Source organism: Seriola aureovittata, chromosome 4, assembly GCF_021018895.1.
Source record: "Seriola aureovittata isolate HTS-2021-v1 ecotype China chromosome 4, ASM2101889v1, whole genome shotgun sequence".
NCBI classification, from domain to species: domain Eukaryota; kingdom Metazoa; phylum Chordata; class Actinopteri; order Carangiformes; family Carangidae; genus Seriola; species Seriola aureovittata.
Genome location: NC_079367.1, coordinates 14,245,446 through 14,260,722, shown reverse-complemented (window position 1 = coordinate 14,260,722; position 15,277 = coordinate 14,245,446). Strand labels below are relative to the sequence as shown.

The 15,277-nt window shown below is 40.0% G+C and overlaps 1 protein-coding gene and 1 long non-coding RNA gene across 4 annotated transcripts in view; one reads left to right on the top strand and one right to left on the bottom strand.

Annotated features, from left to right (window-relative positions):
• zgc:172282 (leucine-rich repeat and fibronectin type III domain-containing protein 1-like protein) overlaps positions 1 to 3,078 on the top strand; it is a 172,525-nt gene extending 169,447 nt beyond the window's left edge. For both annotated transcript variants that reach the window (XM_056373499.1, XM_056373498.1), the window contains one exon: positions 2,175 to 3,078. The gene's annotated coding sequence lies outside the window, so the exon portion shown is untranslated. The remainder of the gene's footprint in view (positions 1 to 2,174) is intronic.
• A 6,744-nt stretch (positions 3,079 to 9,822) lies between these two features.
• The window catches only part of LOC130167217 (uncharacterized), a 74,226-nt gene continuing 68,771 nt past the window's right edge, over positions 9,823 to 15,277 (bottom strand). For both annotated transcript variants that reach the window (XR_008827253.1, XR_008827252.1), the window contains exon 3: positions 9,823 to 10,021. This is a non-coding gene — a long non-coding RNA (uncharacterized LOC130167217). The remainder of the gene's footprint in view (positions 10,022 to 15,277) is intronic.

The following is a 15,277-nucleotide window of genomic DNA, read 5'->3' as shown; positions in this document are numbered from 1 at the left end:
CTGCTGCTGCTTCACCTTAACGCTACCATAACCTGTCTGATAATGAGGATTAACATTGTTAACATCAACATCACTGGAACCGCCATTTACGCTAGTCTTTTGGGGTTCTGATGTTTTCTTTCTGAGCGGGTTCCACTTAAGATGATGTTGTAGCCCCAGTCTATGTTTGGCATGCCTTCAAGTTCATATCTTTGAGGCAACATCTGATGCAGCATTTCAGATAGTCGTGCCACATTCCACACCTGTGCAAACATTATTAGACACTGCTGCAAATGCTTCTGAGAATTTCCCACATTGCAAGAGCTAGATTTGTGGCAATGAATGAAATTATGCACAATATCCACAATCTTGCACCTACTTACCATTTCCTTTGGTTAAGCAAAACAATACATTGTGTCAGTTATTATGGGATACTCTCACTTTATACCATGATTTTGTTTTGTTTTTTTGCACTTGCAGTTATTGAGTTTACATGTAAAGATACCCAAATATGATTAAGGATGCAACCTTTTTTAATCACTGAAGTAGACAAAGATGTATAGTTTTAGATGTAATCGCCTTCTAAAACAGCTACTTGCCCCTCATTACTCACAGAGTGTGTGTATCCTTGAATGTAACTATAGCTTTTATAAAATGGACATCATCTTAGAAGCAAATTCGGGGGTTGTGGTTTGGGAATTTTGTGTTTCAGTACTCTATGCCACCCTAAAAATGAGCAGGGTTTTCTTGGCAGGCTCATTTTCCCTTGTAAAATGGTAGCTTATGGTTTTACCTGTATAGCAGTTGACTTCTACAGGCAGAAGCATTCAAGGAGCCGTCAAAAGTGCAACTATGGTGCACTGGGGTTAGTGCACTGGCACAAAATGGTACAAGAAGTGATGTCTTTTTTGTTATTAGCTGAAATTATGACGTCCCATGTGTGCTTGGGGCCCAATATTATACTTGTAAATTCATTGTAAATAGACTGAAGATGTTTTCAAATCCTTATTGCTCGTCATTCTCCTTCCTACCGGTGTCCCCCATTGTAACACAATCTACCAATTTGTTTGCATTAGGTACAGAGTTACTTAGTTGTATGTATACAATCAATATTTTGTTTGTTTTGTGTTAAACTGGAGAACTGCTGGAGGCACTTGTGTTGACAATTTATCATTTTTTGACCAATAACATTCAACTGCAAAGTGTTTCTGCCACCCACTCAATGAGCAATTTGAGAATAGCAACAGGTTTCCCCCAGGAGGACTACTTACAATGTGACAGCTAATCATTTTAGCATGCTCACATTACACTACTAATGAGGCCCACAGTGTTTGAGTTTAACAAAGAGGATGCTGGGTCGGCTGTGTGCCCTGCGTCCCATTTTCCCCATAAATCTATAGTCATTTAGCAGAATACAAAGGTAATAATTAGTTTGAACTGGGAAATCAAGGGTCCTTTTAACGTGGTTTTGACGCCGATTCTGAATTCAGGGCTTTTCTAACATGGGTTCTGTGTTTTTTAAAGAATGGGTTCTCTGTGCTCTACTGATGGATTGACTGTCCATCACTATGTTAGTCTGCAGGAAACGGATAAATGTGACCAGATAATATGATGTGTTTTACATGTTTTCTCATCAGTTTTCTTAGAAAGTAGCTGTCTGTCATGGCCATCCCTTTGGAAGTAAAGGTGGATGAAGTGCTCTTCATCATTTGAAGTGTAATCAGTTGCCGGTCTTATCCAGAGAGATGCATATGACAGAGAAAAAAAAAAAAAAAAAAAAAAAAAAGAAGTGGAGAAAAAGCGCCCTGTGGCCTTGTTTAGAAAATTAAATCACACAGAAAAAACAACTTATTTCCTCCAGCTAAACACATATTTCTGCCAGAGGCTGAGAATATGGTACAGCTGTAGCTAATAGGTGTTGATACACCACAATTGGAAATCTTCTGATCTTCATTTTTGCATCAGAAAATTACATCATCGTGTTTACATCATGTTTACAAGTGTATAGCTATGATTTTAAATCAATGTTGTGTCTGTATCCAAAACTCCTTTGACACGACTAACACAAGTTACAGTGATGATTTTTTTTTTTTGAGACAAATTGAAACTACAGTAGTTAAAAAAAAAAAAAAAAAAGGTTTCTCACTGTAGAACGTAAACTAATTTCTTCCTCTTTCTGTCCTCCTTTCTTTCAGACCCAGCGATCAAGAGGAAGGCCACACGTCTCAAGTGAAGAAAGACAAATGAACCAATAAGAGAAAAAATAAAGTAGCGGGGCATCAGCTAACCAAAATCAAGTCAAATCATGACTGATATCATCTTTACCAGAAACATCTTGACCTACAACATCATCACTACTGTCATCCTTAAATATGTTTACAGGTACAGAGATCTACACAGAGTCAGAAAAGTTTAATGTGAAGTAAAATGCTATATGACTGCACTACTGAATGCTTTGTTAACATCTCGGTTGTAGTCACCTACTGTAGGCCTCTCTGCACATCATTACCACAATGGAGTGTGTTTGCATGCTCACAACATGACTGATAACTGGTCACATCTCATGTAGTGTTCTGTGTCTAAAGAGTTACATCTTCACGTGCGTCAGACAGATATCCCTTTATATCAATGATCAGAATATTCCAGGTGCTCGATAAGATGCACCGCTCTCTTCATCATCATGCTTTGACACAGCCTTCGTTGCTGGTTATTGTAAATGGGATATGTGGTGTCACAGGTGCCATCTCAGATCTGTACTTTCCATGTGTTTGCACGTAATTGCATTCACTGCCATTCCCCTGTGTCATTATTATTATAATCATGATTGTTACAGTTCCCCGCAGAGACGCAAGTTGGTAGAAGAGAAACTAGACAGAGAGCCTCAAAGTTTTTGACCCATCCCAGGGTCGCCCACCCAAGAGACACACCCAAAACAACATGAACGCTTTGTCTTCACTTTTCCCTTCCTGTGTCCCCCTCACTTTTTCTTTGGGCTTTATCTTTTGTATGTGTACATAAAGCAATTTCAAATCTTATAGTTTTGTACATGTAATTTTTATGGTGTGTGGATATTTTCTAATAAAATAAAACAAAAATGGATGACTTTCTCCCAGACTGACTGCTCTGCTTTTTTCTTTATCTCGTTTCCATCCTCATTTGTGCTGTAGCTGTCCGCAGGACGACGTATAATTAACCTTGACAATTCTCAGCGAAGGTAAACATTGTACACTGTAATTTCAAAAGATAGGGAGAGTATATTTATGTTTCTCATCCACATAGCTTGAATGTGACTGAATTTAAACTCTGAAATGTGTTCATTTCTCGTAGGGTCAAACATACCCGCAGCAAATTAAATGTGACTCATCTATGTTATTCTATCATATTAATTATTTTTCTGCAAAATGAAAAGATGTTACATACATCCTAAGTTTTATATTTTTACTTCAGTGTTGGGCAAAACTAAATATAGATATCCTAATGAAAACAGAATACATGCCAGACTTCCACAATGGGCAATTACAGCAGCTATATATATAAGCAATGGATTAAATAACATGTAATGTGAAAGGCGTCACTTGTAATGTGATGAACTCACACAGAATTATCACCCTACTTCACTGTTTGGGTTTGACAGTGTGCAGCGTCACTCTCACAGCTCTCTTTAGTGTTGTTCTTGGCTGCAATAGACAGCTGGCTGTAAACTGATTAGCTACCTGAGCATTTAGCAGCTAAAGAGCCAGACATTTTCCTCAGCAGTTGGAAGAGACCAAAAACAGACTTAAAGGGAGAGTGAATACTTGTACTTAAATTCATCAACATTACTCCAAATAAGTCAACTTGTTTCGGTGAAAAGATCATAGGTGAGGCTCAGACAAGTACTGCTGTGGTCATAGACCAAAAACGACTGCAACATGGTGACTGAAATGATCAGAGCTTTACTAGATCTTACTGGTGAGAGATTTTTTTTTTTTACATTGCTTTCTTTTGCTGAGACATCGATGAGGCCTTCTTGTTCATTACTGGATGAATGCTTTGCTTACTGGGCCTCTTGCATTGTGGGATACCACACCATGTACTGTGCATGGATGCATTATTGTTCTATCGGGTGACATTACAGATATGAACTTTATAGAGAGCCTTGTTTACATTGAACAGTAGTACTTTTTAAAGAGAGGTGATGGCTTGCAAAATGCAAAGTGTTGCGTATTCCTCTTGTTTATTCCTCCAAGTTCCTGTGAACATAACCTAAATATGTCTGCTTCCTCCTCTCCCTCCTCTCCTATTATCTCCCACTATCACTTCTCCTCCCCTCATCTATTCCCCTCAGCCCCCTCTGTATTTTTCTCTCATTCTCTCCTCTCCTAACCTCCAATCCCCTCATCTCTCTCTCCTGCTCTGTTCTTTTCTCTCAACTTTAATACCCAATCTGCTCTACACAACTCCATTCTGCTCCCCCAGATCTACTCCAGTCCTCAGTTCTCTGCTCCTTAGTTCTTGGCAGGCAGCCAGCACCAGATCATCTCTCCGCCATTTCTGTCTCCTCTTTCTCCTTTACTCTCATCACCACCTGTTAACACAATTCCTCTCCCTTCTTGTTTTTTTTTTTCTTTCTATTAATGAAGCATAAATAATTAAATTAGAATGTATGGGGTTAAATAAAAGGAAAGCTAAAATATATCTTTTCTAACAGCAGTAGGACTGACTAAGATTACCACAGAAACAGAAATGGAAGGAGGATGAACACACAGTCATCCCATAAGCTATCAGCAGATGTAGAAAATGTGGCACCTGGGGTCTCATTTTGAGAAAGATCCTAATATTAAAATTTGATTCATGTCTCTATAACAGGGAATGAATATGATTATAATGGGAAATCAACGCAGCAGAGTAGAAAACAAATTCATCAGAAGACATGCTGATGAGTCATTATTATCATCATTATGAATTAATTATTAAACACTCACCTTTGCATGTGTACATGCTTAAAAGTTTCCTTCACAGCTGTATGAATTAAACAAGACACATCTACGGTGACAACATCCCGTCACAATCACTATGATACTGTAAATTAAAAATAATCAGTTATGCTTCTGAATTCATTAATTAAGCCAAATATTTATAACATACTTTGGAAGGTATTAATATGGACTCTATCTTACAGCACTGAGAAGTTTCAAGAAAAATATTTTCCACTCATTAATATGTAAATCTATGCAGCAAGGTGCAAATTTAATCAGACCATCTTCTCCACAGGGGCAATGCTGCGTGTACGTATTGAATTCCTGTCATGTACTGTTCTCGGGGAAAAAAAGTCTACACAGAGACACACACAGACAGATGTTGGCATGATGGCATTTTAAAAAAAAAAAAAAAAAAAAAAAAAAAAAGAAGGAATACAAAGAGCACAGGAACTTTTGTCACAGTGTCCTTGCCTGTTCTTAGTGTGAATGAATAATTCTTTCTGCTGATGGTTAAATCCAAACTTTGAAAGGAAAAATACATATCAATTTTAATTGGTTAGGAGATTAACCACAGGGCCACAGAGCTCACCCCTGATGGAGAGATAGAGAGGCTAACTTTCTTTGAGAAACTTGTGGCCTTGAAAACTCTCTATGACTACACACACACTCACTCAGCACTTTATTAGGAACAGCTGTGCACCTGCTTATTCATGCACTTATCCAATCAACCAGTCAGGTTGCAGCAGTGCAATGTATAAAATGATGCAGATACAGGTCAGGACCTTCAGTTCATTTTCATATCAAACATCAGAGTGGAGAGGAAATGCGATCTCAATGACTTTGACCATGGCATGACTGCTGTTGCCAGACGGGCTGGCTTCAGTGTTTCTGACATTGCTGATCTCCTGGGATTTTCACACACAACAGTCTCCAGAGTTTTTACTCAGAGTGGTGCGAAAAACAAAAAATATCCAGTGAGCTGCAGTTCTGCCTTGTTAATGAGAGAGGTCAGAGGAGAATGGCCACAGTGGTTGGATATGAAAGAAAGGTAACGGTCACTCAGATGAGCACTCTTTACAACTGTTGTGCGCAGAAAAACATCTCGTGATGCACAACACGTCAAACCTTGAGGCTGATGAACTACAACAGCAGAAGATCATGTCGGGTTCCACTCCTGTCAGCCAAGAACAGGGATCTGAGGCTACAGTGGGCAAAGGCACGCAGATGGTAGGGTCAGAATTTGGCATTAACAGCATGAATCCTTGGACCCAACCTGCCTTGTGTCAACAGTCCAGGCTGCTGGTGGTGATGTAATAGTGTGGCAGTTAATACCAGTCCATCATGGTTTAAATGTCACAGCCTGTCTGAGTATAGTTGCTGTCCATATGTATCCCTTTATGGCCACAATTTACCATCTTCCAATGGCTCACTCCAGCATGATAAATCACCGTGTCACAAAAGCTGGCTTCATGAATATGACAATGAGTGAGATCAGTGTACTTCAGTGGCCTCCCCAGTCGCCAGATCTGAATCCAGTAGAACACCTTTGGGATGTGGCAGAACAGGAGATTGGCAGCATGAATGTGCAGCAGACTAATCTGCAGAAATGATGCAGTCATGTCGACATGGAGCAGGATCTCAAAGGAATGTTTCCAACATCTTGTTGAATCCGTGCCATACAGAACTGGGGCTGTTTCGGGAGCAAAAGAGGCGCTACCCAGTATTACTGTGGTGATCACTAACAGAGGTGCTCGGTGCCTGCATGTGCACACCCAGGCACATGCACATAAACAACTCCCCAAATACATTCACATACATAAAAACACAGAGTTGTGCGCACACTGACACAGAAAGACGCCCACAGAGACACATTTGCATGGGATCACAAAGGTTTGTAAAAGAAATTCTTTTTCAAGGCTGCTGAAGTTGAGGTGGGCTGAAGTGACTGACTTCCTCCATGCTTGAGCGACTTCTTCACCATTTGCTCTGTGTGTCATTACTACTTGTCTGGCTGCTTCTTGGGTGACTGAATGATTTATTTCTACACTGTGACTAAGTGAAGTGTCTGTCCCCCCACAACCCCCCCCCACCACCACCCCACCTCCCAGACTTCCATTTCCTTCCTGTTCCACACTCAGTGACGGGTTGTTTTCTGCTTCTTTTTGAAGATATTTTTTCTCCTCTCTCAGTGTAGCCTCAGTGGGCTGAAAACTGGAATGGAGAGCAATGCAAGACATGCAGCCAACATCCTAAGATAGATTTAAACCAAGGGACGTCTGGCTGAATCTCATTTGCAAGTGTTTAACGTTTCCCCCTCATTCACACTCAGGGGAGTCCACTGCTACACCCGGATGTGTTATGCCTTTGAGGACTGCCTTCTCTCTGATGGCGTCTCCTCAGGTGGAGACTGGCCAACTCCATTTTGGATTCCTTGCAATTTTAAAGTGTGAAATCATTTTGACGGATGGGAAATATTAAAAGGAGGTAAAACTATCTACAAATGTGAGCTATTTTGTCTAAATTCGTGATTCACCTGAGACGAGCAGCAACCCCAATGGCTGCATGTTAAGTTCAAAGTGGGAAGACCTTAAGGCCTCTTTTACACTTGTTATTTCAAATGTATCACATCCAGATAAAATCCATGTATGACTTAAAACAAGTTTGTTTGTTCTCCATTGACTAGATCACATATCTGACTGCAATCTGTACTGGATTTCCAGGGCTACGAGCCTATAATGCCCATCAAAGTCGGCCCTGGGTGGTGGCAACACACATGAGCTGGCAAAAACACCAGAAGAATAACTTGAGCACTTCACAGCTGTAGCTAACTAACAGCAATTTGTTAAATAAAACACACGAGTGAATAAATGTAGGATAAGAAAGACACGACAGGTTGTCACACCCGAACAGAATATTCAGTGGTCAAACTCATGAGCATTCAGATAAATACAACTGCAGCCCAGTGCACTTTGTATTCAATCGCATGTGTAGAAATTACTGGAGCCATTTAATGAGGCAGAGAACAACGGGTCATTTTAATGCAACTGTAGCTGCTGTTATCAGAGACAAAGGAAACAGCTCATGGATTCAGAAATTCACACACTGAATGTGTGCCTACTTCCAGAGTGCTTATAGTTACACTACAGGAGGAGTAAAGATTATGTATGTTTGCCGCCGATACGGATCATCTATGAGTGAGATCGGCCAATCCACGGACGATACTGATCATCTTTGGCATGCATTGCATATGGCGTACATTATACAAGTCTCACACATTTCAATTTTCAACATGCCCGACATGTGAACAAGGTGGGAGGTGGGACAACACTGCACAGGACACAGTGCTTCTCTCAGCCGCAGACCCCAGAGTACTAACCTCAGGTGATTGGTTTTAAGGTGATCGTTGACTAGAAGCATTAATTCTGATCAACTGATCACTTATTTTTTCACGAAAATCGGCAATAAATCGAAATGATCAGTGGCCGATCAATTGGGCCATCAGTAATGTCAGTCTCGGTCAGATGGATGCAGTTACACTTTTTCGACATCTGGCTAGATAGCCTCTCAAACCACCTCTGTTGTTGGAGGTCAAACATGTAGATGCTGGACTAGATGCTGCTCCTAAAACTAAATGTGACAAATACATAGTTTTTTTCCACAAAAGAAGTTTAGATCTCAATCAGTAATTTTACTCTGTAACATGATGCCTTAGTTTCATTCTAAAAAAACAGTCCCTTTAAGACTAAAAGACTAAAAGCAGTCAATTTTGGGGGGCCATGATTTCTCAGCCTGTCGCAGCTCAGCTCCGTCAAGGCTCCATCCTTTTGTCCACATATGAATGGAGATGAACTGAGATGGCAACAGGTGGTTAAGTACGCTCATATATTCAGACTATGACGACACTCCTTTAAAGCGTCTCCATGGTAACAGAGGATGAACTGGTAAGGGGTTGCAATTGTTCTATTTCTGTTTTTATATCACTTCACTCCCCCCTCTTTGCCCCTGCACGCAAGTGTCCCTCCACATGACGTGCAGCACACATCACACAGAGGCTGCCTTCAGCTGAATCTCATTCAGCTGAAGCCGGTCGCTGCATGTACCCGAGCCGACTGAGCCACCAGGTGTTCTCCTGTTTCATAATGACTCAAAATCAGAGGGAAGGAATGACTCACTGAACGAAATTATGTCTCTCCAACTACCTGCCTCCATTTCACCTGGTTCACTCAAGTGCTTTAGTCACTAATTGAATTAATGCTAGCTTTGTGGTTTTTGTTCTTGCTTAATAGATTGTGAATAATGGATTGAATGACCACTTAATTTTCTGCCTTTTTGACTACTAAACTATACAATACAGTTGAGGACTACAGTTGAAGTGTGAGAGAATTTTACATGCTCGCTGCACCTCTACCATAAATCTCCACCCACTCCCAGCAATATTTACAATATCCCTAATCACCGGTGCCAGGCGACTGAATGGACTTCTACGAGACAACCTTCTTGCTAAGCAAATGAGAGGGGGTGATGAAGGCAATTGTTTGTAATCAGCCGAGCTCAGTATTTATAATAAGGGCACCTCATGGTGTTTTTCGTTTAATCTTCTGCAGACAACCATCAGATGTGTTTTAATGAGGACAGCTCACTGTGAGAGATAACTGAAAAACTCGGCTCTCCCCTGGTTTTATCTTAGCTTGGATGCACACCACAAGATCTCATCAAGTTTAGTTCAACTAATTAAACCCAGAGTTACCGTCCTCGCCCAGCCTAAATTTTCCAGATGAGGGAACTGCTGTGAAAAAGCCACAAAGGAAAACCATTATGACTGTGGGATTCAAGAAAAAAAGTATTTTTCTGAATTTGCATGCACAGGACTGTTTAATTGGGGCTAAATCTTGTCAAAGTATGTAGTGTTAGTGTCCACATTTTGGCAGGAAGTGGTAGGGGGGCTGCAGTGATCTGAATCTGTGTCTGAAGGAACAGCATGGAGACCTGTCGCGCAAGTGCAACACGCTGATTCATGTCACATCACTGTGTGCACCTCCCTCGACGTACTGCGGCTTTACATATTACATGTGATCTCAGACCTGCAAGACAGGAGATAAACAACCGACATCATTAATATTGAATGTGCATCTTCTCTTGCTAAGAAGAACATTTTTCATTCTTTTTTTTAAACTTTCCACAGCTGTTTGGACTTTCTTTTGGTGGGTTTTGTGTGAAACACCATGGCTCTGTGGTTACAAATGAGGGTTTGCGCTGCGCCGCTGCAGTTTCTTCTCACTGTCCAAAGACATGCAGATAAACTGAAGGAAAGTTCCCCTGCCTGTTGAGCATGCTAGAATACGTTTGAAACCTCCACCACTCCATACACACAGTAGAGAACAGAGAAAAGAAAACACAACTATGCCTTTTTCTCTCACTTTTACTTACTTTACTTATGTTAAAATATTCACCTTGTCTCTGCATGTTTGTTTTTTTAAATCATTTTCATCTGTTTTTGAAAAATAAAACATAATGCTGAAAGGCGTCTGTGTTTTGCTGACTTTCACAGCGAGGCAGATGTTATTGTTGTCACTGTGTTGAATCTATTTGCACATGCAGATTATACTGCAACCAATATGAACTGATTAAAAGCTTTGAAAATCACGTTCTCAGAGTCGGCTGGCGAACGTATCAAGCAGCTCGTATGCAATATGCTGTTCAAAAAAGGTACACTGTAGAAATCAATCTAGCAAAAACAGTTTCACGCTCCAGCTTTATCTGATACCGAGGAGGAGTGTGTCTGATGACGAATGAAGATGGGGAGGCAAATGAGGCCATCTCTGTTGACACCAAGCTTATTTAAATAACACATTCGAGCCTTCCGTCTCACATCCAAGTGAGGTCCCTACCTAAGGCTGTGTCTGACCGAAAGAAATGACACGAGGTGCTGTGTTGTTGTTAACTGTTTTTTGTTTTAATGGATGCAATTTTGAAGAAAATACAAAAAAAAAAAAAAAAAAAAAAGAATTGGCCAGATATTGTTCTTTGGCTTCTGATAAGAGAGAGCCAAGTGTTTTTAACTTTATGATGAGAGGAGATGGACATGATGTAAGGACGAAAGAGATGCCGATGTTTGTTTCTGGATGAAGTCGTTTTTGACAGGAAGAAGCCAGCTTCCATTTATTGTTAATGGAGAGCAGCACAGAGGGGTAGAAAGAGGCCAGAGCTTTGAAAATGATTTGCTGTCCAGTGAAATCTTCGGCAAGTTTTTCAAAAGGGGATGAAAATGCAGCAGCAAATGGGGGCTCTTTCGGGGATTTGAAATGTGATGTGTTATTTCAATTTTGCTTTGGAATAGCCACTGGATATGCATTATGCAAAAAAAAAAAAAATGTAACTGACTGATTAATTTTGATTCACAGATTGTTTATGTGCAGTAGTTTCAACACGGCGGCCTGGGTGTGAAACAGCATTTAAGCACACAATGGTGAGCAGAGCCAACAGACAACTGATATGAAAGAGATGAGAAGATGAAAGCCGAGAAAAGAGACGACAGCACGAGTCGTCAGAGTTTAGTTTAGAGGACAGCTTCATCGCAACAGCGCTATCAGAGATAAACAATCGAGTCAGCCGATCAGAGCGGGGATTAGACCCGGTGGGCAAGTGCATATGTGCCTTTGCATTTATGCATGAGTGTGTTTGTGTGTGTCATGCAGGCCATCGTTTTTTTTATCTGTCATCACCAATTCTATCCTCATATAAAAAAGACCATATCTGTGGTCTGCCATCTGCATATCAATCTCAACGCTTCACTGGATTTCACACCATGAAGAAGCCGCTTCATTTTTAAGATCTTTGAAGAGAAGAGTCCTTAATTTTTTAGGAACATTTTATTTTATTTGTTTAAATAAGTTGTTAAATTGGATTTGAACTTTTTCTTCCCCTTTGAAAGTCTGATTTCTTTCTACTGCTGCTGATGCTTCACTCAAATGCAAAATGGACCGAACTGTTGATGGAACTACAGTTAAGAAAAAAGAAAAACTTGAATACAAGGAACAAATGGCTTCTGTTGATTTTGAAATATGCTGAGATGCTACTCCAAGAAAAACAAAACAATTCAAACCAATTGAATGCAATAACCCTGCAGCTGTTGAGTGTTGTTAATGTTGAGGTGGTCCTCCCTTACCCTCCCCCTCACTTTTTTACTCCAATTATTTCAGGTGTGTTTGAGTCGGTATTTGTTTTACTTTTTTCACTATTTTTTTTTATTTGTTCATGTATAAACTCCTCCCAGATTTCCAAGCCTGAATAAAATGCACATAAGAAGCTCAAAAAAGTGAAAGCTGAGGTCTTGAAAGAATAAAGCTTTGCTATGTAAAAAAAAAAAAAGGAAAATAATATATTCACACAGAAAATTCCGGAGCTTTTGGTTTTAAACTTTTCATTCATGGTTTTGTAATGTGAAATCCTGCACATTGCATGGCGCCGGCTTCCAAACACAAATCCCTTCCCACTAATGAGCATTCAAATGATGTAGGTTAATTGTTCTTCTAAGTGCTTTTTAAAACATTTTCAACACAATCTTTGAAAGTGGGACATTCTACTGTAAATAAGAATGAAGAAAATGAAGCTTCTCCGCTAGATTGCATCTTCTCCTGCTAAACGCATTTAAAAACATTCCCAAAATTGCCTTTTGTGAATTGTGCAGTGAACAGACGCTCAGCAGACAGAGGTTCTTCCACTCCCACTCAGATGAGCTGTTATGTTGCCAGCGCAGCAGAGGAGCCGCCCCAGCGGGAAAGGATAAAGGAGACGTGAACTTAGAAATGCTAAATTAGTAATCAAAACCTGATAATCTGACTATTCCCAAAGCAAACAAAAGGTTTCCGAATGTTGATTTCTCACTGTGCAGGCTCAAACAGGAGCATAAACAAACCCTCACCCTCCATCGCTTATGAATTTTTTTTTTTTTTTTTACCCCAATTATTCCGGGTGCGTTTGAGTCACTATTTGTTTCATTTGTTTATATATTGACTTCTCCCAGGTTTCCTGTTATATCTTATTGTAGCATCTTACTAACTACATGAAAGTGATATTTACTGTGCAAATGCAAAGCTTAGACACAGACAGGCCTTGAATCCACACTCTCTCACTTTAAGGACACACTCTTTGATTATCAGCCTTCCCTCAATAACTGCTGCCTCTGTGTTCAAACTAGGACTACACAATATATCACATCAGCATTGTCATCACGATGTGAGCATACATAATACTCGCATCGCAGGGTGTGCAATGTCAAGTCAGGGAAATGAACTCAAACATGTCATGCTAACTTTTTTTGCTGCTTGATGCAAAAGGAAAACTCCCGCAGGTCTCATTTTCCATGACTAATCTACAAGAGAAGTCTGTCAGATATAACATTTTCTACTCCGGTTTAAGGCTTTTTGGATACATGGAGTTGGTTGCTAGTGACTGAGATGCAGAAAATCAACATCAGTTGTATGGAATTATTTCAGCAACGGAAAAGACAAGGTTGAACGTATTCAAGTCGTCTGGTGAAAATTCCTGTATCTTCTTCATATCACAATACATATCGCAGAAAAGAAATAATGCAATGTCAGTTTTTTCCAATGTCAAGCAGCACCACAGCTCAAACTGAACGTGGTTGGTTCAAAGCCAAAGTCTTGTACTGCAGAGAAGGTTCAGTAATATAGTAAAAGTAACAGCTGTTGAAATGCAGGTGTGTAAAAATGTGCATGTGCAAATTGCATGGGCTTCCACTAATGAGCTATTTAATTTCAGTGCTGTGTGTCACGGACAACTGCATTTACTGAGCTGCATGAATAGTTCCTTAAGCTGAACCTTCCCCTCCTCATTTCCATCAGCAATGTCATTTACCAACTGTAGATTTGCTCTAAAAATCCTCCTCTGCATATATGGTATTCAGGTAAACATCTTTTGGAACTGCCCCTTAATACTGGTACCAAAGTGAATGAAATGATAGAGACTCAAATCTCTTGGTTTAAAAGCTTTAAAGCTGTAGAAGAGATGTGAAAGTTTTACCTATTGGTTCCACTATTACAGTATTTACCTGTGATGCTGAAGTGACCTTTTACCTTTTAGAAATCCATCTACAATCTTGCAGTGTGCTGCGAGTTTGACATCTTTAAAGTTCAGGTTAAGTCCCAATACAATTGACTTACATGCAGTCATATTTCCATTATATTCCTTTTCGCATATCTGTTGAATTTTCCGCATTATTTTCCATTCTTATTGCAAGCCATTTTAATCTCCTCATCAATTCTTGGGACTACAATCTGTCACCCTTGTCATCCTTATCCTTAACCTGTAATACTAAGTAGTAAGCATTAGTGCTCATTCAACAATAAGACTAAAGATCAGGGTCTAAAGTAGATTGAGTAAAGTGGCGTTTGTATTTTAACTGCAGATTGTCACTTTCTTCTCATCATGATTCCTGTGCATAGCCTGGCCTTTTTTTAAACATCAAAACCAGAGGGTAAAGAGTTATGACTGTGTGTTTGATGAACTTTACATCGACTGAGCTGCTACAGCACAGTGGTGATAGCCCTCTCTGATAAGACATTCATTGTGTGCATTTGGCTCGCAGCTACCTTTGGAGTCTAAAGAGACATCAGCCATATCGGTGACATTTTCCACCTGCTCTGCTCTGAGCATCTGCTGCTGTCTGGGTCAGCTGCCTCTCTGGTGGCAGAAGCAGCTTGTTTTATGTCATTCGATCTCTTTTTCTCACACACTCATCATACACTTGTTGTTTGCTATGTGTCACTGCTGCAAAGATTGGTCTCTGATCAACTTCACTACATCAGAGATGGCTACAGGCTATGCAGTGTATCTGTTTTGTTTTTTTGTTTTTTTTAGATCAAGTAATCCTTTTATTTCAAGAGCAAAATCACAAGAGAAGTTGCTTTCCATGCCCACTTAAATAATCTCTTTCTGCTGCATCCAATTCAAGGAAAAACTTGAGAAATGGGTAAAAAGAGTTGTAGGAGGATATCAGAGATATGGGAGATATAGGAGAGTTGGGGAACACAGAGAAAGAGGAGTAGAAGAACACAGTGTCCACAGAGAGAAACATGAGTCATTGAGTGTCGCTTGAATTCAAGGACATGAATGTAAGAGAAAAGAACACCTTCTCACTGGCGAAGAATAAGCTACATTGGTGATTAAATAACTCTGTGCATACAGAAAACCGAGGCTTTACAAATAAGTGAAACGTGTGTGAAAGTATGTTAGGTCATTGACCAATGGAACAATATCATATGCTCAGATGCTAATACCTCTCAAAGCAGGTGTAAGGATGACAAAACCACTGAAAT